Raw genomic sequence first — 26,725 nt, forward strand, 5'->3', positions numbered from 1 at the left:
TTAATTAGTCAAATGCAGTTTTCATTACCACAGTCCTTGTATTTGCTTGAAAACAAATCATCATATATTACATAAAACTATGTTTTGTCGACTCTCACACTACTTCTGATATGCAATATAGATACACTTTGTTAACAATGTTTGTAACAATGGTTGTAATTTTTTTTTTTTTTTTCACAATGAAAAGTGCACGAATCAGTACTGAAGCACAACACTGCATGTCAGCCTCCCACATAAACTGCAAGTAATTATACATTATTTTAATGTATTTTCAGCTCTAGTTCCATTAATATTCAACTTGAGAAGATGCAAGAAGGGTCTGCTTCTCTCTATCAACTTTCACAAACAGAGCATATTTAATATAGCAAACTGATTACAAACAGAAGGTTGTCTTTGTAAGCAGCAAATTTCTCTTCATAAGCATTTCTTGAATTTCTGTAGGAATTCTAAATTTAATATTGTGTTTTATTATTCTGATTTTGATTGGTGGTGGAGCTGTCTGGTATAATGCTTCATTATAAAGATTATTTTGGCCTTTCAGTCTGGACAGGATAGTTACTGTGAGACAATGTTGGTAATTATACATTCCACAGCAGGGATTTCAATGACAGAGTTAGATATAGCTATTTCAGTAATACACCTACTTGCTCAGACAACATTGCATTGTTCCCACATTACTTCAGACTGCTCACACAGACAACTAGTTGCAAATTGTGGTCATGGACACCATATGTGGAGCATGAATGAACTCTCCAAAGCTGCAGTTTTCTAACGATGCTCATTTCTTGGGAAAGCGTGATTTTGGCCATATCTGTAGTTTCCATTTAAATGGAACTGCAGAAAATTCATGCTTACTTCATGCTTTTCTTCTCAGGAAAACAGTAGAGTTTGGCAAGAAATCATTGTTAGCTTTAGTTCAATCAAAGACTCTTCATATTTGCATAATAAAACACACAGAGACATACAGCACAATAAATCTAATAACATATTGTCTCATATAGTACAGACACACACAAACAAAGAGAGAAAGAGTGAGCGAGAGAGAGGGAGAAAAGGAGAGTGAACAATCCCCAAAAATATATGTCAGTGAATTCACTACTCCTTCCTCTTTATTAGTAAGCTTCCCCAATATGTAAAGTACACCTTTAAAACTGAGACATGAAATTTAAAAAAGACTCCCAAAATACAGAACTTTTGTTAATAGTTTTTTCACTGTTCAGAAACAAAGAAATTATAATTAATTACGTTTACTAATTGTTAGTAATGCTTTAATGTATGTGTTATTTTATCATTAGTTTGTGTAATATAGAATAATGGTTTTGTAAGTTATATTGTAACATAGCTGGTAAGAGACGACTACAATTACATTTTGATTAAATAAGTAAACATTTTTTGGATGACCTTTATAAAGTTGGAACTGATGATTATAATACCTCAAGTACTTGCGTATGTCACGTCATGTCACATCATGTCATGTCACATTACATATATGACATTGTACGTATATTTATTTTAACCCAAACAATGATCTTTTCTTTGACCTATCCAAGCAGTTTTTGTGGCTTTAATTTGAAAGTCTAGCTGGACGTTGCATATTGTTGCTAACTTGACCATGGAGCCCAGCTTATGTAAAAATTATGAGAACTACCTACAGTGTCACTGTTTGAAGCATAGGACCACTGACCAAACTGTCATATTTGACGAGTTTGGGTGAGAACATATTTTGTTGTTTTTATTTATTGTGATTATCATAAATTGTTGCCATTATTTTTCTCTCTGAAATAACATTGAATAAAATAATAAATACATAGCATTACTTTAGACAAAAATATGAACTCATTAGTGTCACTCACATTAGCTGATCATCTACAAGCTGATAACTAAGTGTAAATGCGCCGTAATTATTGGCCAAAATTGTCACTGCTGCAGTAGAAGCTGTCTAACTGAATGATTCATTATTATCTTGTCATTTTTCTAGATACTTACTGATATATTTCATCATGTATGTTGTCATATTATGGGCACAGATAATGCTGAACAATAGTGTGATGCATTTTTTTTTTGCCCGTTCCATTCCCACATTTGCACAGAAGAAGGGTTTCTAATTGGTCTAGAAAAGCTGCTTTAAATGGATCCATTACATGATAGTTAATTATATTTGCCATGGCAGTAAACTATGAGGAGAATGTTTCTAACTGAAATAATGGTTTCACACACTATGGACTATCCCACAACTAATCCCATCTGAATAAGGTCGTAGAGCTGTTTCAAAATCAGGTTTGACATTTTAGTGCTTTTAAGGCGGTGTCTTGCTTTTTTCCTAAGAGCTTAAGCAGTCTGCCAAAACTTTTTACCTTATAGTGAGCTGCTTCAGGTTAACCAGACCAACAGACGGCAACCATGACTCAGGATGATTCAGGTGTTCAGGAGCTGGCTGTAGAAGTGATAATAAAATACTATATATTGTAACAGTGACTGTTAAAATGACACGCAGTGTAAGACTTTTGATTATGCATTATTCAGAGAACACAGTTACAGGTGTTGGATGTGAATGTTCACTCATGGGCAAAAAAATTCTCTTCCTTATGTGATATCTTACAGCAGAGTCCAAGTCATTGTCCAAGGAAAACTAATTAACTGATGCATTCCATTTCATCAGGGTCTGGGGAACCATCCATCACACTCGAGGGGACAAACAAAATACAGTACTCATGTAAATTAAAGTCCCAGAGAGCCTCTGGCTCAGAATAGATCATTTTCATTCACTTATTAATTTATTTCTTCACAACTCTTTATCGGTGAAACGACAGCTCGACCACAATGAGCTCAGGGGGATGCGATTTCTTTATATTCTCCCTGAAATCAAGGGACTGTGTCACAAGTTGCATGTTATTTGAGTCTGTGGAAATGGACGGTCATTATCATTAATTAGCTTCATGAAGGACACTTTTATTTGGTCTGTGCTGCACAATCAACTCAAGACAACTGAGATGGCTGCATAGAGTAGGAAGTAGTAGTCATTTTATTCTATACCTTTAGAAATTAAAATGTGTTTCATGTTTACAAGATCCTCACTTCACCCCGGTTGTTTCTTCAGTCAAAAACAGGATTTGCATGTTTTAGGAAGCAGAGATGAAAAATCTGGATTATACTGAGTTAAGCCTATTAATGTTGAAAGCTATAGATTTGTAATAAGATGGATGGGCTAAGCTTTACCTTCAGCCTGTGTCTGTGAGATTGTAAAGGTAATCTAAACAAGACACTTCAGGTGATTAGTAGCATAAACTCAGCATCTAAACCACAGAAAATCCTCCAGTATAGCCCCAGCTTGTGAAATAAGATGAGTGGATCACCGCTGGGTGGTTTAGATTCACATATCACATTGCTTCATGTTTTAAATTTGTCAACAGTTTTTAGTTTCTTATTTGAAATACATTTAGTTATTATTGTTGCCTCACATCAAAATCCTGGTCCTCTTCTAATATTTGTAGTCAGTAGATTAAGATTCTGTTCCAGGTGTTAATGTGCCTTCAGTCAATGGCTCTAGGACAAACCTTAAAACCATGGTTTGTTGGTTGGTAAACATTTGAATTGCATTTCGGAAAAACATTTGTTTGTACTTATCACTACATTGTAGAATTAGCCTCCAAAACCAGACAGATATATTGGTGTCTTTGCCTTTGTAGTTCTAACTAACAAGTGCTACTAGCTAGTTGCAAATATGTTTTTGGAAGGATTGTAGGTTGGAGGACCTGGGATACTTTTTTTGATAAAGGAAGGTCAATTGGGCATTCTGAAATCAGAATGGACATAATAAGACTTGATTGAAAGCTTGATTTATAACTATTTGATGGGTCCTGGCAGTTTCCACATGAAGATGTGTAACTTTTTGCCTTCTTGGACCTGGTTAACCTCTTGAGACTAAAGGCTTAGCCGTCCTCGGTTTTGGACTGAAGTTCCTTGATAGTTCTTTGACTGTGCAGGCTGCTATAAAAAAAAATGTGAGCAGATTTTATTCTAAAGAAGAAAAGGAAACTATCAACTGTTGGTGTGTTTTTTTTTCTTTTTTACTAGCTCATTGACCTTGAGAACATGTCATTATTTTTAGTTTGTGATTTATAAATGCACAGTGAAATACTGGGTGAGCATTTCTATGAAAGCCTAGTATTCATGTTAAAAGATGACTGACCTGTCATTAGGCCCTGCAGTGGGAATCACACTGTGCTATCATAAATCTACTGATCCTTCTGACAGGCAACATAATTCTCAAGTTCTTACATAATGTACCTTTAGGCTACCTTTGAATACCCAGCAGCTTCACCCCATATCTGCTTGGCTAAAGCACTGTGACTGGCCCCTATGGCTTGCTAGGCAGTTTCATCTCAGTAGTCCAGTAGTTATATCTGAATATTTTTCACATTCTCACACATTTAAAATGTCCTTGAATCCTACCCTCACTGAAACAAAAAAGCAGATACTGAGCCGCTTGACCCCATCTTACCATATTATGTAGAGTAAAGTGCCGTGACTGGCCCAAAAGACTTGCAGGACAGTTTCACCTCAGTAGTCCAGCTATCATCGATGCTAATCTTGCTCCACTTGTCTTTCAAATAGTTCCTACTTACACCAGAATACTTTTCATATTCTTGTATCTTTAGAATGTCTTTGAATTCTGCCCTCACCCAAGCGAAGAGCAGATACTGGGCTACTTGACTGACCTTATGTATTGTATCAAACAATGGCTAAACCAGTGACTGGCCCCACTGTCTTAATAGCTTTACTTGAATGACACGGCCCACTCAGGTGTCCAGCAACCATCACTGGTTATCTAGTTTCACTAGTCTCATCAGTGCTGCTCTGGTATGAAAGGTTTTCATGGATCATGGCCCTTCATCTGTCTTACCAAAGAGAGGATAATGTTTTCAGCATGACACTGTGTGGGAGTGTAACAGAGTCATCAAATGGGCCCCCCTAAATATTTTGTTGAGTTGGAAGGTTCAGCAGTGTGTTACAGCATCCTAGAACCACCCACCTCTTTACCTGCACCCACACACTTGACACAGCTTTCTTAAGCAAGCAGCATACAGGTATTCTCTCCTGTTTATAACACCACTGGTTAAACCCATCAGCTAAAAGCCAGCTGTCAGCAACCAGGTAAAACATTTTAAGCTAACTAGCATGTTGGCATGCCATACCGCTCAACCCATCAAGCAGCAAACCAAACAATCATCCTCAGCTACCTAATATTACCAAGCCGCAAATATGAAGACATCTCTAAAACTTAAAGGGATGGAGAAAAGTCACTTCCTGATGGAATTTTGTTTCTCCTCCACATATTGCTTGTTGGATGTTACTGGTTAGCTTAATGACCATTTGGGGGTAGAGTCAGCTAACATGCATTTAATAAATGTCAAAACTAGGTAAGATCAAGAATATGTTTTTCTTTCATTGTTTACATAATACAGGACTTGCACTGGTGTACTGACAAAACTTGAGGCATGCTCAACTTTTGTAACGTCTCAAGCACGACAAACAGTAACATGTGTCAGACATCAGATTCTGGCTGCCATTAGAAAATTACTTGTAGTATGATGCTTTGTCGCCAGTGGTCTGAACATACAAAACACAACAGGAAGAGCAGTGTAGCTACTGCCAGATTTTCAGGAGAGGGCTAATGCAGGGAGGGTCAGAAATCCTGCAACAGATGCCACAAAGACGTGAGCTGCTTTCTGGCTGAACCTCGCTTCTCCAGACATGCAGGCCTCATGGTGAAAATTATGGCAGATGGTATATGTGAGGCAAACACGAAACCAGATTGTGTATTATAGGCTACTATAGCTATATCTGTAGAATCAGGGTGGACTATTCTGGAAAAAGATGACAAAATACACACATAATTTGAAATTATTTGCAAAAAGCAGAAACAGACTTTGCTTTACAAACAATTTTTAAAGCAAAGTGAAAGTATCTCTTATGTTTAACAAACTGAAAATGTTTTGTTCTCTTTGTAAGATGTGGTGTTGCACGTCTGGACCCGAATCCTCTGCTCAACAGATATTAGGCAAAGCATATGACACTTTTCGCAGGCATTAGTCTACAGACTCGCATTCATTCACAGAATCTCTGAAATATCTACATTACGTGTGTACAAAAGATGTACACACATAATAACAGCTCTCACTTCAGTTTTCCCCTGAGCTGAAACCTTGAGCTTTGATCCAGCTTGATGCTGTTCAAATAAAGAAGAAAATATTGAAACAGTCTCTGTGTATTTATGGCCACCAGCTCCACCACAAATCTATTAATTATAACACAACCCATGGGCAATAATGGAGCAAAACTGGCAGTGCTCTTGTACTGTAGTTTTTATTTTGCATTTTAATTTGAACTGTGCTTAAAATATGAGATGTTACACTTAAAGATGACAAGATAAAATGTATGCAGGTGAAAAGAGGCAACACAAAATACAACAGATCTTTCAAGCCCACAACTTTTGACTTATACAAGGTTACAAGGTAATTTATTTATTATTTAGAACAAGGTTGTATGATGAGATTTCAATGTAGTGACCTCTTGATTTATTGGAATTAGCTGAGGAGATAAATAAAATATAGAACAAACTATTTTATATAGTGGAGTGCTGAGGATTAATTCACTCTTTCCCCACCAGCGTTTTTTTTTAAAAGTTGCCAGCCTGTGATTGACTGACCACACCCCCCAAGACTCATGATTGGCCAGCACAGGTCGGTGTGCTCTTTTTAAGGTGATTGGACGCAGGTATCAGGGGAATGAGGAAGGCGAAGGCAAGGTGGGACAGAGACGCGTGAGCGTGACGGGAAGTGCAGGACAGCGCGCGCGCACACGCGGTATAGAGCTGAACGCGGTGCAGAGGACCGTACAAGATCTGCAGAGGCTAAAGGTGGAGCAGAAAAGCGCCCGAGACGAGGCACCGGGCCTGTTACACGTGACCGAGGACGCGTTCTTCCCGAGGGAGGAGGAGGGGCAGCGGAACCGCGTGGAGAAGAGACGCCAGGGGACTGAAAGGAATGGCGGGAGGACTGATACCCCTACCTACCCCTTGCTACTACCTGTAAGAAAAAACAAACAAACAAACACAAACAAACAAACACAAACAAACAAACAAACAAACAAACAAACAAACAAACAAACATTAAGTAGAAGTTTCCCCCTTCCTGAACAGTTTTATTTGTCTTTAAAGACTATATTGGGCAATCTGGTTGAGTTGAAGATTTTATTCGGACATTTATATTTCCGTGAGCCATTTTAAGTAGCCCATTTTTTCAGTCCTTGCTTAATCCCTGCATTTATCGATGCTGTGATTTTATTGGTTTGGTGATTGGTGGTTATTTAAAGCCAACTAAGTCATTTTTCGTAAATGGTGGAAATACATTTTGCTGGTATAATTGAGAACCCCACACCGCTGTGCGACACCTGCGCCAGCATTTTTGACAAATCTTTCTGATTTTTCAACACCCATGGAATATTCTGTTCTGTGCATTTATTAACATGGAATATATCAAAAAAGAGAACAGATCTTTCTGTTTCAGACACAAAAAACGTGCTTGTCTGGTGGTTCCTTCTGTGTGTCCTGCCTGATGGTGGCTGGGTGAACAGGCTGTGGCTGGAGTGGGTGTTGTTTTTTTGGGGTATCCTCTGGGCTCTGGGCAGGTACCTCACCTCCCCAGTATCACAGATGCTCAGTAGATGGCTACCAATGATGATCTTTGCAGTTTCAGTGACCCCTTGAGGTTTCCTGTCTTGGGCTCTGCAGATCCCATGTCATTTTTCTTTCTATTGCCCCTCTGTAGAAGGTAACATGAACTTGTCACAGAAATCTTGTCTTAAGTTTCTTTAAGAAATGATGCAGTCTCTATGAGTCTTCTAGCAGGTTGAAGTAGTGTGATTTCCATGACAAACATTCACACACACTACATATAGTACATACCTACCCACACACTGTATGGTAACCTTTCTGCTCAACAACTTCCCTTTGAGTGTAAATAAGAAATTTGTTATCAAGTAATTTATTTATTCCATACCTGTGTGCATGAAGTCAGTGCTCACCACACAGCTTTCTTTAAATCTTTACTTTTACACAATGTACTGTATGTTCCCATAATTGGTACAGGACACTGATGTATAAGAAGAAATGTTAGTAATATTTCTGTCATCTGATTGAGCATTTTTTTTGACTTGTTGTTGTTAGTTGTTAGAGGGCACAATTATAGCACAAATTTGTTCATGTTATTTATTTCTATGTGCAATGGTAAGATTTAAATTTAAATCCACAATGATGGGCTTGAACATGATATGTTATCATAGCGTTTGCAGGAATGCTTTTAAAAGGGCTTTTCCAGGCATCATGCATGCAGCAGGGTTTGACTGCAGCAACACCAGTAGCCTTTATCTCTACACTTTTCACAGATCTATGCATTTAAAAGGATTTTGTCTAGGGCAATTATTACTGGTAGAGGCAAATGCTAGGAAGAGAGATGAAGTGGAACAGAAACTTGAGACAACATTGCCCAGAAGGAGTAAGCTGGAGGGGGAGATTTGACTGCAGAGAAAAGCGTAGAGAAGGAACGAAAGAGTTTTTAGCTGAGACCAGCAGGCAGTATAAGTCACTCTGTCACTTGGTCAGGGGGGTCCTGAGAATTTTGAAGCACTTTATTGAACATGGCATTATGCGACACAGCTGCAAGACTCTATAAGCCTTGTGGTTGCCTCGTCTTATGTTTACTTCTGGGGCTAAAGCATCACTTTCCCATGCCAGTGACCCTGGGTTTTCATCTTAATTCAGCTTGAGCTGGGACATATTGGACTAATTCGTAGTAAGCTGCAACCAGGTCATCAGAAATGGCATTCCTCCTTTAAATATCTTATGGGCAATGGAAATGACACAACTACAAGCAGTACAAAGCTGAGTTGAGTTATAGAATGGTTTGTAATTCATTTAATAAAGCAGAACATTCTTGTCATGTTTGTTTTATCTATAGGCTGTGACATCTGCTGTATGATTCGCAGGTCAAACAGTAGGTGAATCATTGGACCAAACTTTTAGTGTCTGAAGATGTACAACATAACATACCTAAACTCTTGATTTTCAGCTCAACAGTGCTATAATGGCTGATATTGGTAAATTCAGCATAAAGTTCCACAGCATTAATTCTATCAGTACAACAGTCATGCCTGAACATCGCATCTAAATACGTCTCTCTGGTATTGCCAGGGATCATATCAGACATATTTTTCATCTGGCAAATGACATTACTGAAAGCACGTGAGCTGAAAAAAGCAAGGGTAAATTTTAGAGGTAACATTAAAGAGTTTGTGCATCAAGGGAGCGATTTAGAAAGATATGATCCATGGTGGTTAATTGTCTGATTGATTAATTGAAGAACATTAATGACACAGAAGATTTATGTGCACACTGAAGGACAGGGGATATTGACTCTGTGATGTAATTGTAATACAAATCAGCACAGTGTGAAACAAAGCATCTAAACAAATGAATGACAGACATTCATCATGACTCTGTGTGACCTTTCAATATAGCTTCTCTAAAATGTACATACATTTATTCTCTCATATTAACAGTTATTGATATTAAAATGTTATTTCTTTTTTACTATCATTTTATGTGTTATGGAGATAAGAATCTGCATGTAATCCTTATTTTCTAATCAGAATTTAGCCATTTAGATATCTACAAATGTAAGCAATGCATATGGTAAAGCAAACGCTATACTGCAATATTTCTCAAGGTTTCTCATCCAAACACCCCTTACAAGATATAAAATATACTGGGGAAACTCTCATGTATGTCTCTTGAATTAGAGAGAAATCTATACTTATTAAGAGTTAAAGATAGTTAGAATTGAGTGTAAGCCATGAACTGTTTTAGATGAAAACATTTAAATATTATTTACTGAACTATGAAGCTTTTTGTAAAAAAAAAAAACAACAACAAAAAAATGTTATATCATAACTATTTAAATGGATAAAAATTGAACCACTGCTGTATGTTGCTCCTTTGTTAAATATTGCGTTATTGTAGTCCCACAAGTTGAGCTGAATAAATGTTAGTATGATAATATTTTGAAAAAGAGCACCCAATCCATGCTGAGTGGTTGTTGTGCTGCCTTACAAACAGGACAGGTGACATAACTGCCAAAAATCAGGCTACAGAGGTCAGCTTTAAACTGTTAAATGTCAGAAACCATTTACAGAGAGAAAATACATAGATGAGACTACCCACAACAGAACAGAAGTTGTTTGATGGTCTGCTGAATAAAGATAACATCATAACCAGGATAAAAAACTTTCTCACTGCAAGAACAGTTGAGAGACGTATTCCTGACATGGCGGGAAATGTATACATCCAGGAAAATGTTGCACTGACAAATGCACCGGTTGAACATCTGTGCATTTGTCAGTGTGACTGTGGATCAAAGTGTGTGTGAACATCAGACATCCCACATATCGCTGTTCAGAAAAAGTGTCAGCGTACAGCCCAGACAGAGCAGGACCAAGCACTCAAAGGCAGGCGCAGGGTGTCACTAATTAGTATACCCAGTTAACACTTTACTCAGGAGCCTACATCACAACATGGGTTTGTATCTATGAATGTGTTACTGATAGAGGGGATCTGGTGCAAGTGATAGGTCTCCACCACCACCTTCACCCTAAGATTTTTGCTCATCCTGTCCTACAGCATTCAAGGAACAATGGAGTCATTGCAAAAGCCATGTAGTGTAGCAACATACTCTGAACTGCATATAACTATAAGTTCTGCTGCTTCTCTGGGAATGCACTCCAAATTTGTGCTATGTTGACTCCCGGCCAGCGATCTCAGACCTGTTCAACACCGACTCTTTAGTTAACAGGAACTGTGATTGAGAGAAGCACTCCGCTGCTTTCCCTCCTGTTAAAGCCCAAAGCTTTGTGAGCAGTGAACCTGCTTTTTCTATTGCCTAGCAACTAATTCAAAGAAACTCAGCTGCATGGCCAGTGCTGCATGTGTGGATCGCCAAAGTTCTTCAAACTGAACTATATCGCCGTGTGGCTCATACTGGATTCACAGAAAGTACCTTGTCTTACTAAATGCAGTTTCACCTATACGTACAGCCATAGGCGCCATCTCCAGCGGGCTTTGGGTTTTATGTCCCCCAAAGTTGAAGTTTGGGGTGCAGTGACCTCCTAATCTCGGGGCAAAGCAGGAGAAAATGCAGTTGTAAAATAGTCATAGACTAATAAATTGCCATTTGACAAGAAAGGAAATAAAGTCAATGCATGTTGCTATTTAATTTCATGCGGGCTGGTGTGTGTTTTGTTGCTTGTGTGTGTTGCCGGACGAGAACAACTAGTGCTTTAAATAATTATTTAACAAGCACAAAGTGCCATGAATTGAACACCTTTGATCATTATTGCTTGTAATACAGTAACTTGTGGCTCTATCATCTGAATGAGATGCACAACACACTGTCTGACACCAGCTTTGTGTGGAAATACTTCAAAATATTAAATAATGCAGATGCATATTGTGCGCTGCACTGGGGGGGTAAAATCTGCTGGACTGAGGTTAGCTGCGACGTTTGGAATATCAGACAAAATTGAAGTGAAGTGAAGCCTTAAGTTTCAAGAACAATGAATTCATACTTTATCCAAAACACATCTGGGTGAAATACTAAAGTATCCGATGGATGTTCCTTCAGCAGTTGGCTGTGACAAAAAGCATCCCTCACTGAAGAAGGATGACAAAAGCTCCTGAAGAATCCATCCAAAGCCTCACACAAAGTGAGTGACAACTTTTTTAGAGTTTTACTTTTGAACTTTCAGTGATCATTAACTTTATTAAGCCGACTTTGCGCGCATGATGGGAGCCGTCTACTGCGCTCAGCAGCAGCTTCTGAATGTGAACAGACTGTGGAATCTATTTCGGTTCAATAACATGACTTTGAAAACACCAAATGACTTGTTTGAATTAATTTTGTCAATTTAAAATATGAAGAATTGTAAAATGTTACTTCCATGAGGCTATTCAGTCAGACAGTGACAAATCACAGACTGAACTTGGTATGTCATCCTCATATGCAGCCGCAGCAAAGGTCGAGCTGCACGCAGCCTACAGAGTATTATGTTCATTATAAGGTTGATTAATGTTGAAATGACGTTCTTCTGCCGCAATAATAATTATTAATAGCACCAGATAATAGACTAAAGTGGTCATAATGTGTCATTTTCAAGCAAATATTAATCCCTACCCCTCACTTCATCAACATTATATAGACAGATATTTTTTGCGCCTCCCCAGTATTCAACTCAAGTTGGCATCTATGCGTACAGAGTGTGGGATCTGTAGGACTGCCTCTGATTGACTGCAGCCCACGCTCTGCTGTTAGGATTTCTGCAATACCATCAACCAAGCAGGTGGATCCCAGATGGACGCATGGGGGCTATGGGAGACTCCAGACAGTATGCTGTCACCACCAGCTCCATAAATACCCTCTATTTTCTAATAGAGCGTTTAAGTCTCTGGTGACATAATTGATCAGTTTTATTAACTATTAATCTTTAATCAATACTGTGACTCAACATGCCAATTAAGGGCTCTGTGCAACAGTGTTGATGGATTATTGGTGGTGTTGTCTTTATTTACCCATCTAAGATCCCACTGATATTCCAAACACAGTTTCTCAAAAAATAAAATGTGAAACAAAATAAAACAAAAATAATAATTAAAAAATAATTTACCAATTATTGCATTCTGAAAGTAATTAGTTACTTGGGAAAGTAACTTGTGTTACTAGCATCTACCTTTAAGCTACACTTTTATTACACTCTTATAGGTTAGACAGTAGTAGATGTCAGCTCGAATAAGCAGCCCCCCTGCGACCCTTCAAGGATATGTGGTTACGGACAACAATTGAATTGATTAATAATTGAAACCATGTTATTAATTTTAGTAAAATATGTAATTATATATCTACTAATTGTCAAAAGTACTTGAGTTACAGGGTTATTCCCAAAACTGCCCATAAGCCTAAAGCATGATTTTAGTATCTCTAAATAACTAATAATTATCTCTACATGCAATTTATCCCACTGATTACCTTGTGCTTGGCCGTTTGCATTGCTGCCTGAAGCCTTTTTTTTTTTTTTTATATACATAAACTTAATTGCTATTCATGGTTCATAATCAATCACATATTAAGTCTCAAAATTATGAATGTATTGATAAATTTGCAGTATCAGCCTTATATTTATGTCTTTATATTCTGCTTGGCTTTGACATTGATCATTTGACACTGATCAACCTTTATGTTTGCTCCATCAACTTTAATTCCTCTGCACCGACTAATGCAGAGAATTATAGTTCAATACTATATTAGTGCATACATTGTGTTACAACATCTCTCTGCCTTCTCTGTATTAGTAAATGTTTGTTTGAATCTGAAAATTTTAGGATTATCAGTATCTGTGTGTGTGTATCTGTGTGTGTGTGTGTGTACACGTCTGTTTATCTATCTTGATGTGATGTTTTTTTGTGGCCAAAAGAAGAGACAATTAAGTCATCAAGAGCTTCCTCCTACAATGTCAGTCTTTGATGTGTTGGAATTCGATGTGTTGTGTTTAGAGAAAGTCTTAAGTCCTTCATGCCAAGATTTGGGGAGGCAGGATTACTCAAACATCTTTCAAGTGTGTGGGCCCTGCTTGTTAATCATTTGTCTCCATTTTTTCTGCTGTCCTTATGTCAGTCCTTTCTACAAGTAATGTGAGGTTGAGGAGCCCTTTAATTACTACTTGCCACTGGTTTCTTCCTGTCGCCTTCCTTCACTGTCCCCTTGTGTTTGGTGAGTACCCTCCCTTCTCATTACTGTCATCACAGAGTCTCATTGCTCAAAATAGACAAGAATGTGGTTGACAACAAGTGACAACAGCTGCAAATCAACCAGTGTCTATGTAGCACTTATCAGTTTCACTTTGTGTTTAGGAAATTTGAAGATTTAATCCAGTTTTTAAAATTCAAATTCAGGCCTGGTAAGTGGATGACCTTAATTTAAGTAGGTTTTATAAATTTTTTGTTCAGTGATATTATAATATGGTGATATTACAACGACAGTGCTAAGATGTTGATGCTCAATAGGTATAATGATATTGACAGTGACATTGCTGTGCACATGGAAACAAAACTGAAAACAGCCTGTTTGATCAGTTGTTAAAGAAAGCATGTATACATCAACAGACTACAACACACAATTAAGAGGTCAAGCTCCTGCTGCTTGACTTAATTTAAAAATTAGTATAGCCTATAGAGACGGGTAGAAGCGTGTGTGTTTAGGTCTCTAAATTGGAGAAAATAATATGCTCAGGTGGGTGGCGGGTGGATGATTTATGCATACATGTGCACTAAGTTGAACTCAGAGCCCACCCGCATTTCACCAGCATGCAAACATTTGCTAATTAGCACTAAGCATGAAGTACAGCCGAGGCTGATGGGAATGTCACAAATTTGTTCTTGGTATTGGTCAAGGTCAGGGGACCAAATTTTTACTATTCATCCTGTGAGGACCATAGATGTGTGTACCAAATTTCACAACAACATCAGTCCAGTGGGTAGTTAATGGAGATATTTAAGAATTGAAGCATCCACCTCATGGTGGTACTTGAGGAAAGGTCAGAGGATCAGTAAAGTTGGCAGGATATGTTGCCTGGGCACCATGGATATCTGTACCAAATTTTGTGCCCATCCAGGAGATGCTAAAATATTTAACAGGATAAGTGACAACTTTGACCTGCTGGTGGTGCTTAGGGAAAAGTCATTAGTCGTCATTATTACCAGTCATTAAGATTCATTCTGTGGGCCATGGATGTGTGTGGAAAATTTCATAGCATCCTCAGATAAATGTTGAGCTATTTCAGTCAGTAATGAAGTGGTGGTGATGGGCAAATCAACAGACTGACATTGCCATCCTTACAGCCATGCCGTGCATGGTCCAAAAGAAAAATAGATTAAATAAAAATCATATTCTTGATTCTACCAGCAAGCTATCAGCAAACATTCAGTGCCCCACAAAGATAGATCAGCAGAATATATTAAAATCTGAGTCCCCATTTCCACAGAAGTAATGACTACAAAACAAGCATTTCCAGTAATTTGTTAGTTTGTTTATTGGGACTTAAGACAGATTATTGGCTTGGAAATGGATTTTGGGCAAGAAGAACTATCATTGCTGGTTGGCAGACAGAATCAGTGTGCTGTCACCACACTCTGTCCTGTTCCATTATAAAAGTCCTGTCAGATGGTGATCTGTTTGCTGTTTGTATTCTCCAGCTTGATAAACCTGAGAGGGTTTGTTTGGGAGCACTTCCACCAATTCAGGCATTCTTTCTCAATGTCTGAGGCTGCAGCAGAGATAGCTATTGAGTTTAACTTATTCAAGTTGGAGTGGATCAGATACAGCTGGAGACATGTTGCTGCTCCTGGGAGGCAAAAAAGATCAGTCCATTGACTCTTCTGCCTGAGTAGTCTGGCTTATGTAGCTTCATCTCAGTGATAGCTGTCGATTCCACTTTACAGAATCCTTGAATTAAGACAATGCATAATCTATGTACAATCTGTATCATATTTTAAATAACTTTTAAAAAAAAAAAGTTTTTTAAGTAAGTGTTCACAAATGTATAATGTCGAACTAAGTCTCAAACCACCTTTTTCCAAAAGAAAAAGTGTTAAAAAGGTCCTGTCTTTTATACAGTGTACAGTGTACTGTGTCACCTGATTAGGTTACAGCCACACTCCAACATTTTTTGTTTTAAAATGCATATGTTTTGTTATATTTATGCCTAGTGTCTACACTACTCTTGTGTTTTACAACACCTAAAATGGAGATGTTTGGAATCACTGCTGGTCATTACAGTTATAGATGATTCGTCACATCACAACCCTTACAGATGCTGTGATGGACTGATTCCACTGGGCATGTTATGTCTGTGATGTGGTTTTGATCTGTCCTCCACATGGCATCATGCCCAGCGGTGTTTCAGAAGTGTTTTGCCAGGCTGATTATGGTGACTTGCTCAGATTTTGTTGGTTTGGTCATTTTTGTGCTTCTGCCATGCGTAAGTAGAACACGTAGTTAAATACTTCCTTTTGTGTCTGTTTCCACAGGATGTTTTATTTTGAAAACTGACCATGTCTCTATGCTGTTACTGTGTCTGACTTCCTGCCCACCTGATCTGCTCTGTGCAGCTTGACGCAGCTTCCATCAAAAATAGACTCGGCTTGTATTCTCCACAGTTCAGCTTCTGGGATGTGCTGCTGTGTTTCTGGTGAATCACAAGTATTATGTAGAATATACGCGATCAGCGCCAGTGGCTGCAGCCATGGAATCAAGTCATGATGTTCATGATGTCTCTTGCTTGATGGCTTCAGTTTTAATGCGGTTTGATTAACTTTAAGATTAAATGCCATTTTCTTTTAATGATCTTTATCTGTCAACAGACACAGCTTTTTTACTAAGAAAAGAGAAATTCATTCATTCTTTGAAAAAGGTGAGCAACTGAAAATCAACTGAATTACAGTTTGGCATTACTCTTGGGTCTGGGTCAGCTGATGAGGCTAATGGCTGCTTATAAAGTTAGCATACCCATTGTATTACCTAAGTGATGAGGGAAGAGTAATGCATGTGTGCAAACTGTGTGTGTGTAAATAGTGGACTTATACCAATGTTTGAACGTTTGCTATTACATGTTAGCTGCTTGCTTTGGTTAGCCGGCTGTTAGTGTGTTCAGCCACTGTCTTTGGATACAAATTGACATTCAAAATAAAGGATAAAAAGACACAACGCCACTGACAATTTTATAATAGAATTGTCAGGGAGGATTATGTCACGTTTCCCTGCCTCATCATTTTTGTACTGGTGCATGCCAAGTGCATGTGAATCGTCATGTGATATGCATTTTCAGGCTTTGGTATGTCACTGTCAGTCACCGTCTTCAGTCTTGCTTTGAGAGCAACTCCCCTTCACAGCAGACCTCTCTGACAGACAAATGCTTTCTGAATTTGGATATTCATGAGATGAAAATACGCACATATTTTGTTTCCATTACATGTCGCTTTTGTTTAGTTTTACATTAACGGATGCAATTTTGAGACTGCAAACAAGAAAAAAAAGTTGATGCCCCTCAGGAGAATTGACTTTCTGGGTCACAATTCTGCCGCACGCAGGATATAAAGCCCACAGGTGGGTCGTTTGGATGAACTGAAGTTTGTGCTCTAACTGCAATGACCAAAACAAATGGTATGTTCAAGTTGCCCTCGTAAACATTCAGTGTTTCCCTAGATTTGGAGTAAATTTGAGGAAAAATACCAGTTAATATCAGTTTTAAAAGTTTGATGCATGACAACTGGCAGACTACATGCTCCAAGTTATATTTGTCAGTAACTCCCTGAGATAAACAGCATATCCAGGGTGCTAACAAGAACAAACAATGAAGTATGCCTAGCTTCCATTATTTACATTTGTCATATGCTTGGTTTATATGACATATTTACCGATGACAGATCACCATCTGAATGAAAACATGCATCAAATACAAGATGCCCATTGCTATTTCTCAGCTTTGTTTGATAATGGCAAAATGTCTTTGATAGTGGGATACCGAAGGCAGCAAAGGATAAACTGACTGTGTCCTCCAAATTCTGACAAAAGAAGGCTGTATTTCTCTGCTACATTTAGAGAAGCCTTTGGAAAAGTACAGGCCTTGTCAGCCCTTTGTGACACATTCAGTCCAGAAATGTGGGCTTCAGAGGATCCAGCCCCACAGCTATTGGTACTATCGTCCCCAGAGAGGGCATCAGACAGTTCCTGCAGAGGGGGTTGATGGTGCAGAGGTGATCCTTTGCTCACATGCTCCTGGACTTGTTCTACCCATGCTGGCACTTGCTGGTCTGGTTTTCTGATCTACAGAGACAACCTGAAATGAGAACGTGTGCTGATCCATGACTCCATTATTTCTGGTCTTGATTCCACTCTTGTTAGGCACAAGGCTATGAGTGTGTGCTCTGGTCTGTGGGATACAATTCAGTCTGGTTTCACAGCACTTTTTAAGAGGGAGAAATTAAGAATAAAAAAAAAGAATGAAAAAGACAAATAATTTGAAGAATGAAGGAGTGCAACAGCCTTCGTTCAGGCTGTCACTGGTTGTTTATTCCACATTTTTGTCACAGTTTTTTGCTGTTGTTTATTCCTCATATCTCTAGAAAATGCATTATGATAGAATTTTGCTTAACATCTGAAACACAGCACACACATCTTCTGTCTGTCAGCCAGAAAACCTGAGCCTCAGGAGGCAAATGTCTAACACAGCAGTCGCTGCCCTTTCTCAATCCCCCACAGGTGTCCCATGATTCAATGGCCTTCTCTGAAAACTGCGCAGCACATTGGCAGACCTAATACAAGTAGTCTACTCACAGTTCCAGCACACCACTAGCAATGATCTTTATCTGTATGCATTGAAGCATCCTACTGTAGTTCTTCATAGATAAAAGCCAATTGTCAGAAGGATTCTGTTTATGGCATCTGATTTTAAGAGACGAGACGCAGACAAAGCTTGAAGGATTGGCTACAGAAATGCTGCAGTATCTTTACTGCAGATGAAAGATCATTCTGAATTTCTACATGTATTCATGGAAGCAGTTTTATGTAACAATGGCTACGATAATCCCCAAGAAAATAGTGGACAGGTCTCCAAACTTAGAATGTTCTGAAACACTGCTGTAGACAAACATCAGTGTACTGAACATCTCATAGTGATAAATGGCTTCTTTTTGTGGTTGATTACAACAAGGTGTGATTTATACCTGTTTAACAGGGATGAGTGCTGGAGAATGGGAGGAAATTGATTTTATGGGTACATTTTAGCCTTTGATGAACAGGAGAGTATTCCTTTAAAGACTCTCCTTCTCTAATGCAAAGGCTGATGACTGATGTCAGAGGCTCCACAGCGCTGACACCACATGAACTGTCTGGTTAGATTTCATTTAGTGTTGTATCTTACATAATGGTCAGATAAAGGAAATAGGATTGGGATTAGGATTGGTCCTTTGGTTTTTGCTTACTTCACTATTGCATATATTAAACTGTGGAACCATAAAATAAAACACTACCGCCACAGTCTTCCATAAAACCTGCCTTCATAATCAGAGGAATAATCATGGACATAGCACCTGGACTTTAATGGGCCACTAAACCTTTTTTGCATATTGAGTCATGTAATTGGTTTTACATATCTGTTTTCTTCCAAGTGACAGGAAGGCTGTTGTGAGGGGAGGAAAATAATAGTGCAGGTAATCCACTAACATAACGATTAGGAAGTCACCCTGGACTCTAGAAGGTCAAACCTTGAACAGCGTCTTTACTTAAGCCTTTGATTACCTGGCAGTTAGATTAATCACTTATTGACTCATGTTTGAAGCATCCAACCTTGATATAATTAAAGATGTTAGAAATGAGTTTAACATTGCAATGTTCTACATGTGCATATAAGTAAAACTTAAAAACAAAAAAAAAGAAACTGAAACTGAGGAATGAAATATTTCCAGTGCCATCGTATGGTTTCCACACTGACCAGAGAAGACACCCATCCAAGTAATGGAATCCCAACTCCCATGTTGCTTGCGGCCTCGGACCCACACCTGTAATGTGGCAATCGTGATCTCATATTTCATATAATCTGCACTCTCTCATGTGTCTCTTAACTGTTATGAGCCTGTGGCCTGTTGCCACCCGCTCAATATGGCTGACCGTCTGAGTGATTGGCCCATTTATTCCCCCGATGTGCATCGATTTTGTCCTGACACAGCTGCAACCCCTTGTCTTGGAGCCCTACCTTGGACATATCCCTTTAATAGTGCTCTCCCATGTCACATTTCTAAATGGATAGGCTCCATAATAGTAACATTTCTATGCCACTTACTTAACAGATGCCCGTGTTTGATATGGCATCTCCCAACATTACATTTGCGGACTGGTGTGCAGTGAAAATGTGTGTAGACACAATGTACCAGTGAATCTCTGATCCATTTTGACCCTGTCTTGGAGATTTACTTACTCTTTTGCTCTCTTTCTCTTTCCATTGCCCCAGTGTACATCATGTTATGTCACAGGTCTGCTATTACAAACAGCGGGACTGCACAGGAAGAACTGCATCATGCTGCCATCTGTGTGACCCTGATGCTCTACATACTACATACGTAACGCATACTTAATGGCACTCTGTTCATCTGTCATCCCATTTCACCCTATTACCAACCCAATGTGTCTAAATGTTGTTGTTGTAATGCATCTTAATGCACTCTATATAAATCACAGTCTGGGCAGCTGAGCACTTATACTAACAGTTGTGTCCGGACACCTAATGCAGACAGATGATGCATAATTGTTTGTTATACTAATTAGTGAGCAAGTTGGGTAGGCATGAGAGACGATGCCATCTCCCGTTGGCAAACTGACCGAAATTGACCCCCCCTCTGTGGGCCGGGTCCAGACCCAAATATGGTCACATCTGGACATGGACCTATAACCGATAAATTATTGAGAATTATTACATTTTGGCCGAGCATTTCTATTTTAACAGTGCAGCTTTTTCACTGTGCATTCCAGTGAGAACTGTGAAATGCGACAGGGATTGAGATACAAACACAGGGGAAATGAGACAGAACAGTTGGAGAAATAAATGAGTCAGTAAAGGTGATTTCACATAGTGTGCTCAATAAATAGAAAACTAGAGAAAATTTCTTCAAACAAAGATCTTGAACATATCCGTCTCCCATTATGCTTCAGGTTGCTTGAGTGTCCATTCTTCTTTCTTATTAACTTCATTTCACAGCTTGAGGGTCTGATCTAATTTTATTTTTAAATTAAACTTTGTTCATGTTTGTACTGTGAAAAGAGACAATGAATATCGTTGAAAGATTGTTGAAGATAATATAGAAACTATGGTGCCAACCATCACTCTGAAACATCAGTAACCTAACCATGCTATGTATTGATAAATCCATGCCGCTGTCCATGGTGCTGAAGTGACAGAAGCATTTGTAATTGTGCTTTTTTCTCTAAGTCCTGCCCTGCTGTCAGTTTTGTCTTCTATATTATCATTATTATAATAATATTATTACTATATTGTTATTACCTATATTTTTATCGGGTTATAAAAACTGATGTTTTCATAATTAGAGTACTCCCATTGAGGTATCCTCTCTTTTAAAAATTAACAAGTCACCTACTGTGTCATGGCCAGGCCTCCAATTGTCTCTAGAGTTTTCCTCTTTTTCCCTTTGCCCTTTATGAAACTAAGGTTAAAATTACCCAAGAAAACTTGTACTGTAGATCCTGAATTTGTTCTATTTTCTGATAATTATTCTCAAAATCAATTATGAAGAAGTGATACTGTTTCCATTTGGTGTTGTTTATTAAACTTAACTACCATATGAGTCCATCTATCAAAACACGTAAAGTGTGAAACTGTAGCCCTGTAAATTGACCTTCTCTGTCAACATCTGCTCATAAAAAGGATGTTGGAGAAGAATTACCAAGACTCTTGTATGATAACACTCGGGCCACAATTAAGGGAATGATAGCTATTCACCAAAGAGATGTTGAATATTAAGGCTTGAAGGAGAAAAGAAAAGGTGAGATTTTTGTTTTTTATTCCAAATAAGCTCTGATAGACTAGTGGCAGGCTGGGGGTGTCATGGTCTTGGGAATGTTTTTGGTCACTTAGTACCTACTGGGAGATCATTTCTACTTGAGAAATGATTTAAGCATTGCAGATGATCAGACAGGTGTGTATCTCATCATGGTCACAGTGTACCATGGTTGAAATAAATATATATATATGTCAAGACACAAAGAACACAGAGTTCCAAGATGGTTACGTGTGTCGCTGGCTGTGTGTGCTTGTGGGTGATGGCTACCTCGCTGAACTTCTGTGGCTCGCTTGCCTTTGGTGTCGACACAGACATTGCTTCTGCTGTGGTGTTGAGTTTACAAGAGAGTTTTGAAGAGAAGTGTTGTAACAAGAAAGCAGTGTGATTTTGTCCCATCTTTTAAGAAAGAGAGGGGAAGGGAGGGAGAGAGAAAGAGAAAGCACCAGAAAAATATAGCCCTTCACTAGATTTTTCTCATGTCTGTGCCATATTCTACAGATATAGACGTGAAACTGTAGTGAAAGGTGTCATGTTGCTCGTATGATGATGACATGACTGTCACCGGATCATTTTCACTCTCTATTGTTTCTGAGAACCTTGCGTGTCACATGGAAAAAAATAGATGAGACCCTGAATCTCTACATGAAGCATCACTGCAGCCGTGCGTGGAACAACTGGGATCGAAATATCATCATTATTAAATTTTTGTGACATGGAGTCGGTATGCAAGCATAACCTTTTCTTTAACGCTGTTTCCTTGCACCAACATGATGTGCATATAATTACTCTCCCTCTACCAACAGAGAACCTGTTGAGGTAGAACTGAAAGTATAACTTAATGTTCTTTGCAGTACATGTGTGTACATTCCTTGTTTACTCTTGTTAATTAAGAACTACTACTCATGATGTAACTAAGTGGCAAGTTCAAGTATATTTGTTCTTCCTTTGATTGAGCAAAAACAGCAGAAAACAATGCATTAAGTGTGCCCAGTAAATAAAATTATCCTGTCAATTCCACTTTATCCTTTTTGGAATAAAAAAATCACTTGGACCAAATGATTATAAATGTTTTTTAACACTCATAAAACAGTGCACATTTTAATATTCAAGCATTCATTTAGGTCTAACTAAAATGTAAATGTATGATATTATTGCAATGGCCAAGGGAAAGTTAAATCTCCTGACAGGGAAAAATGAAGCTGGGTCTAGACACGAAGAGAACATAAAATGATACTGACTTTTATCACTGTCATCAGAGCCAACTCTGGCCTCCCTGGGGCCCTAAACAAACTGCTGCTATCTGTCACGGTCTTGACAACATTTGAAATGCCACTTTGACATGGGTGTCTTGGGCCTTTGGGTAATCTGGGAAACCTATGCAACTAACATGGCGTACAGGCATCAATAAAATGAATTAAACACCTGGGTCAACACTCAGGAGAATCTCTTCATGATGTGTATGTACATGATGGGGTTGGATGGGGATATACATGCGTGGCCAGAGCATTTGCTGCTAGGTAGCCTCCACAGGAGACCTGACACACGAATTACCCAGATATGGATGAAGATCTGTGCCTTCCAATCACCCAGCCACTAGAAGAAGACATGTTAGTGAGAATGGAAAACCAGACAGTGACAGCATATATTAACAAATAAATCTGACTCTAACACAGGAGTCAGACAGTAATAGATAGTTAACTTGGCAGTATTGTGGATACATGGATTACTGAAAGGGCCTATGTACAGGTCTAGGACGCGCAGACTAGAGTCTCTTAATGATGTGACTGTTAGCATTTCCATTTCTTGGAGGAAAGTCAAATGACCTCAAACAGACACAAAACCACCACAAAGAGATGCAAAACAACTGCAAAGAAATGAAATATAACCACAAAGTCACGCAAACTGACCACCAAGAGACACAAAATGAGCACAGAGAGAAGCTAAACTACTACCAGTAGAAGCAAAACAATGTAAAAAGGTGTAAAAACAGAATAGAATAAGAATAAAATAAGAATTATCATAACCTCAAAAGCAAACATAAATGGCCACAAATGGACGCAAAATAATCACAATTACATGAAAAAGGATATGAAAGTCATACAAACTAACCACAAAATCGCTGACCATAAAATGACCACAAAGAGACACAAAAACAAAGACAGAGTACACCACAAAAAGATGCAAGAACTTCACAGAAAGACCAAAAAGCAGCCTCAAAGGCACATAAATGCCCTTAAAGAGACACAAAGCAACCACACAGAGATGCAAAATGACCACAAATTAATGACAGACAACTTAAAAAAAAGACATAAAATAACCACAAGAGATGCAAAATTACCACAAAGAGATAAAAAAACAACAACCTCAAAGAGACATAAATGCCCCTAAAGAGACACACATTGACCACAAATAGGCACAAAATGACTACAAATGATGGAACCTGGAGTCAAGGGAACCTCTTCTCTCATAATCTGCCTCTTCCCATATAGAATAGGGTTAACAAGCATAACCTTCAGTATTCAACCTAATTAAGCGCAGTACGCTGCACTGGTTGATAAAGGGGTCTGGAAATATGCCAATTTTTTTTTTTCAAGGACAGGGACCATAGACACTAAGTAACTGGACGTTTTAGGCGAAAAAAAAAACCCAAATGATCTAGAAAATCCTTTCTCTCGCATGGTGAATGAAAGTAATTAAAAACTGAGTGGATCTAGTTCACTCAAATGTGAAACTGATTTACATTCCAACAAAAAAAGCATATCTAGCCTGTTCACTGGTTCTTCGTTACAAGACATACTGTACAGAAGGTATGTGACAGAATGAGAGTCCACTGTGAATGAGGATGATATACAGGGAGTGGACATAAAACAATGCAATTTAAGGCAACAGCAAACGAAGCAAAGTCCATGGCCATGGTACAATACTGCAAAGACTAGCCTCCAGAATTATTATTAATATGTAACACAGAGGTCACTATGTGGTTCACAAAGGAAGTATTTATTTAAAGGTTATACTTGGTACATGCAATGACCTAGATAATAATACGTACAACTGAAAGGTGGGCACTACTTTAAAGCTTTGGTAACGTATAGCCATGCCCAAATTGTCATAGTTGGCTGATGTTTATAATATAAAGATTATTATGTGCTGCTCAAAACTGAAACTCATATTATCATATGTTTAAATGTGTGACATCTTGTGTCCAGACAAAAAGCAAGCATTTTCAAATGTAAGCCTCGGCAGAAATTCTGTTGCTGAACGGATATGTGAGCTTAATATCTGAGCTGAAATAATCTGAGCTGAAATATTCTCATTTTGGTTTATATTATTGTTGAAGAAAAAATATTTTAAATTTTATTTATTTATATTCTGAATAAAACATAGCCTGTTCAATAAATCTTAATCCTGTTAGGCCCGCAACTTAAACTGTGTTTTAAAGTTTGGCCCCTTCTGTGATTGAGTTTGACACCCCTGTGGTAAACTGATGAAAGGGAAAGACCCAGCTGGGCAGATATTTGTTGTGCTGCCATCCTTTAAACAAAGCCACTTAATTACTGCTGTATTATCATTATTGTTCTTTTCTTTTTGGTGTGTGTGCGTGTGTGTGTGTGTGTGTGTGTGTGTGTGTGTGTGTGTGTGTGTGTGTGTGTGTTTGACAGTAAACTCACGTTGGAGCATCTGGGATGACAAGAGGCCAAGCTGACAGCACAACAGGCACATCAGTGTCAGGTCTATGACAGCTCTGCCTTGTTATACCCAGCCGAGGGCCTTTCCCTGATCTGCCTGTCGGGAGTTTCAAAGGTATGCGCACCATGTGGCCAAGATGAGCTTGATTCACAAATTTAAAGCTTGCTGACTGTGCTCTTTTTCAAGTTAATTTCAGATTGAGCATGTGTTCCATCAGATGTGTTATATAACTCCTTGAAATAGTTTTCTATATGAGGATCAGATCATTCAAACAGAAGAGACTGTACACTAAAAAGAAAACTTCAGAATATTAGAAATAAAATATGTTATAACTTAGTTCAATTTACTTCCTTTTGTTTTAAGTTAGTGTGGGTCTAAGGATGACAATATCAATTAGTTTATCAGTCTGTTTGTAGATCATTTGGCCCCCTACTTTGATCCAGATTGAAATATCTTTACATCTACGAGATGGATTGGCATGAATTTTTGTGCAGACAGTCCATGTCCCAAGAGGAGCCTACTAATTTTGGTGATCACCTGACCTTCTTTAGTGAATTATTTAATCTACAAGATGCATTAAAAAAAAACATTAAAGCTAGGTTAGGAAACATATTTTTGGCATCACATGAACAATAATTCCATAACAACCTTTCAGCATGTTGATCAAGTGGTCTGGAAGAAAACTAGACTTCTGCACCTCCTCTCAGCTCAGTTTTCAGACTTTAGGAAACATGACCCATGACAGGAGACTTTGACAAATCAAAGGTCATCTCAGTGACATTCCAATTGGCTGCTCTACTAGCGCAGCTGCTCATCTCTTTGATGAAAAGCCTGAGTCAATGGTGGAAACCCTTGCAAGAAAAGTCATTACAAGATGTTGTTATCAGAGAGAGAATATTAAATAGAATCTAGCTAATGAGCAACATGCTCAGTCCAGTCAGCTCATCTAGGTACTTATGAGTTTACTTTAGTTGCATTCTGTGTCCTGTCTGGCATGAGAGGACCGGGACAGAGCTGAGACACAGAGTCAACAGATAGCTGCTGAGAGCCGTGGAAATCTGGGGTAGAGAGCCAGGGACAGACTGAAACCTCTGGAGGGAGAACCATCACAGTCACACTGATTTCGCTCTGTGCGCTCAGAGTTTATTTTTCAAACATTTGGGACTAAAAATCTGATTTATTTTCACTCTCACCTTTCAGCCAGTCTGCAGCAGTGACCCACTGAGGAGCCGACCGCACTTGGCCATTTACGGTAAGCTAATTAGTCTTTCTGTCCATGTTGACTGCTGACCGGAGAAGAACTGTATT

General features: G+C 38.6%; 1 long non-coding RNA gene across 1 annotated transcript; it reads left to right on the top strand.

The window, feature by feature from the left end:
- The first annotated feature begins 6,983 nt into the window (after window positions 1–6,983).
- LOC146316331 (uncharacterized) lies at window positions 6,984–26,700 on the top strand. The gene is made up of 3 exons (XR_014771779.1): window positions 6,984–7,090; window positions 25,390–25,531; window positions 26,618–26,700. It is a non-coding gene; the product is annotated as an uncharacterized LOC146316331 (long non-coding RNA).
- Window positions 26,701–26,725: the final 25 nt, after the last annotated feature.

The sequence above is a fragment of the Lutjanus erythropterus genome, chromosome 13, assembly GCF_056507025.1.
Source record: "Lutjanus erythropterus isolate fLutEry1 chromosome 13, fLutEry1.hap2, whole genome shotgun sequence".
Taxonomy (NCBI): domain Eukaryota; kingdom Metazoa; phylum Chordata; class Actinopteri; order Lutjaniformes; family Lutjanidae; genus Lutjanus; species Lutjanus erythropterus.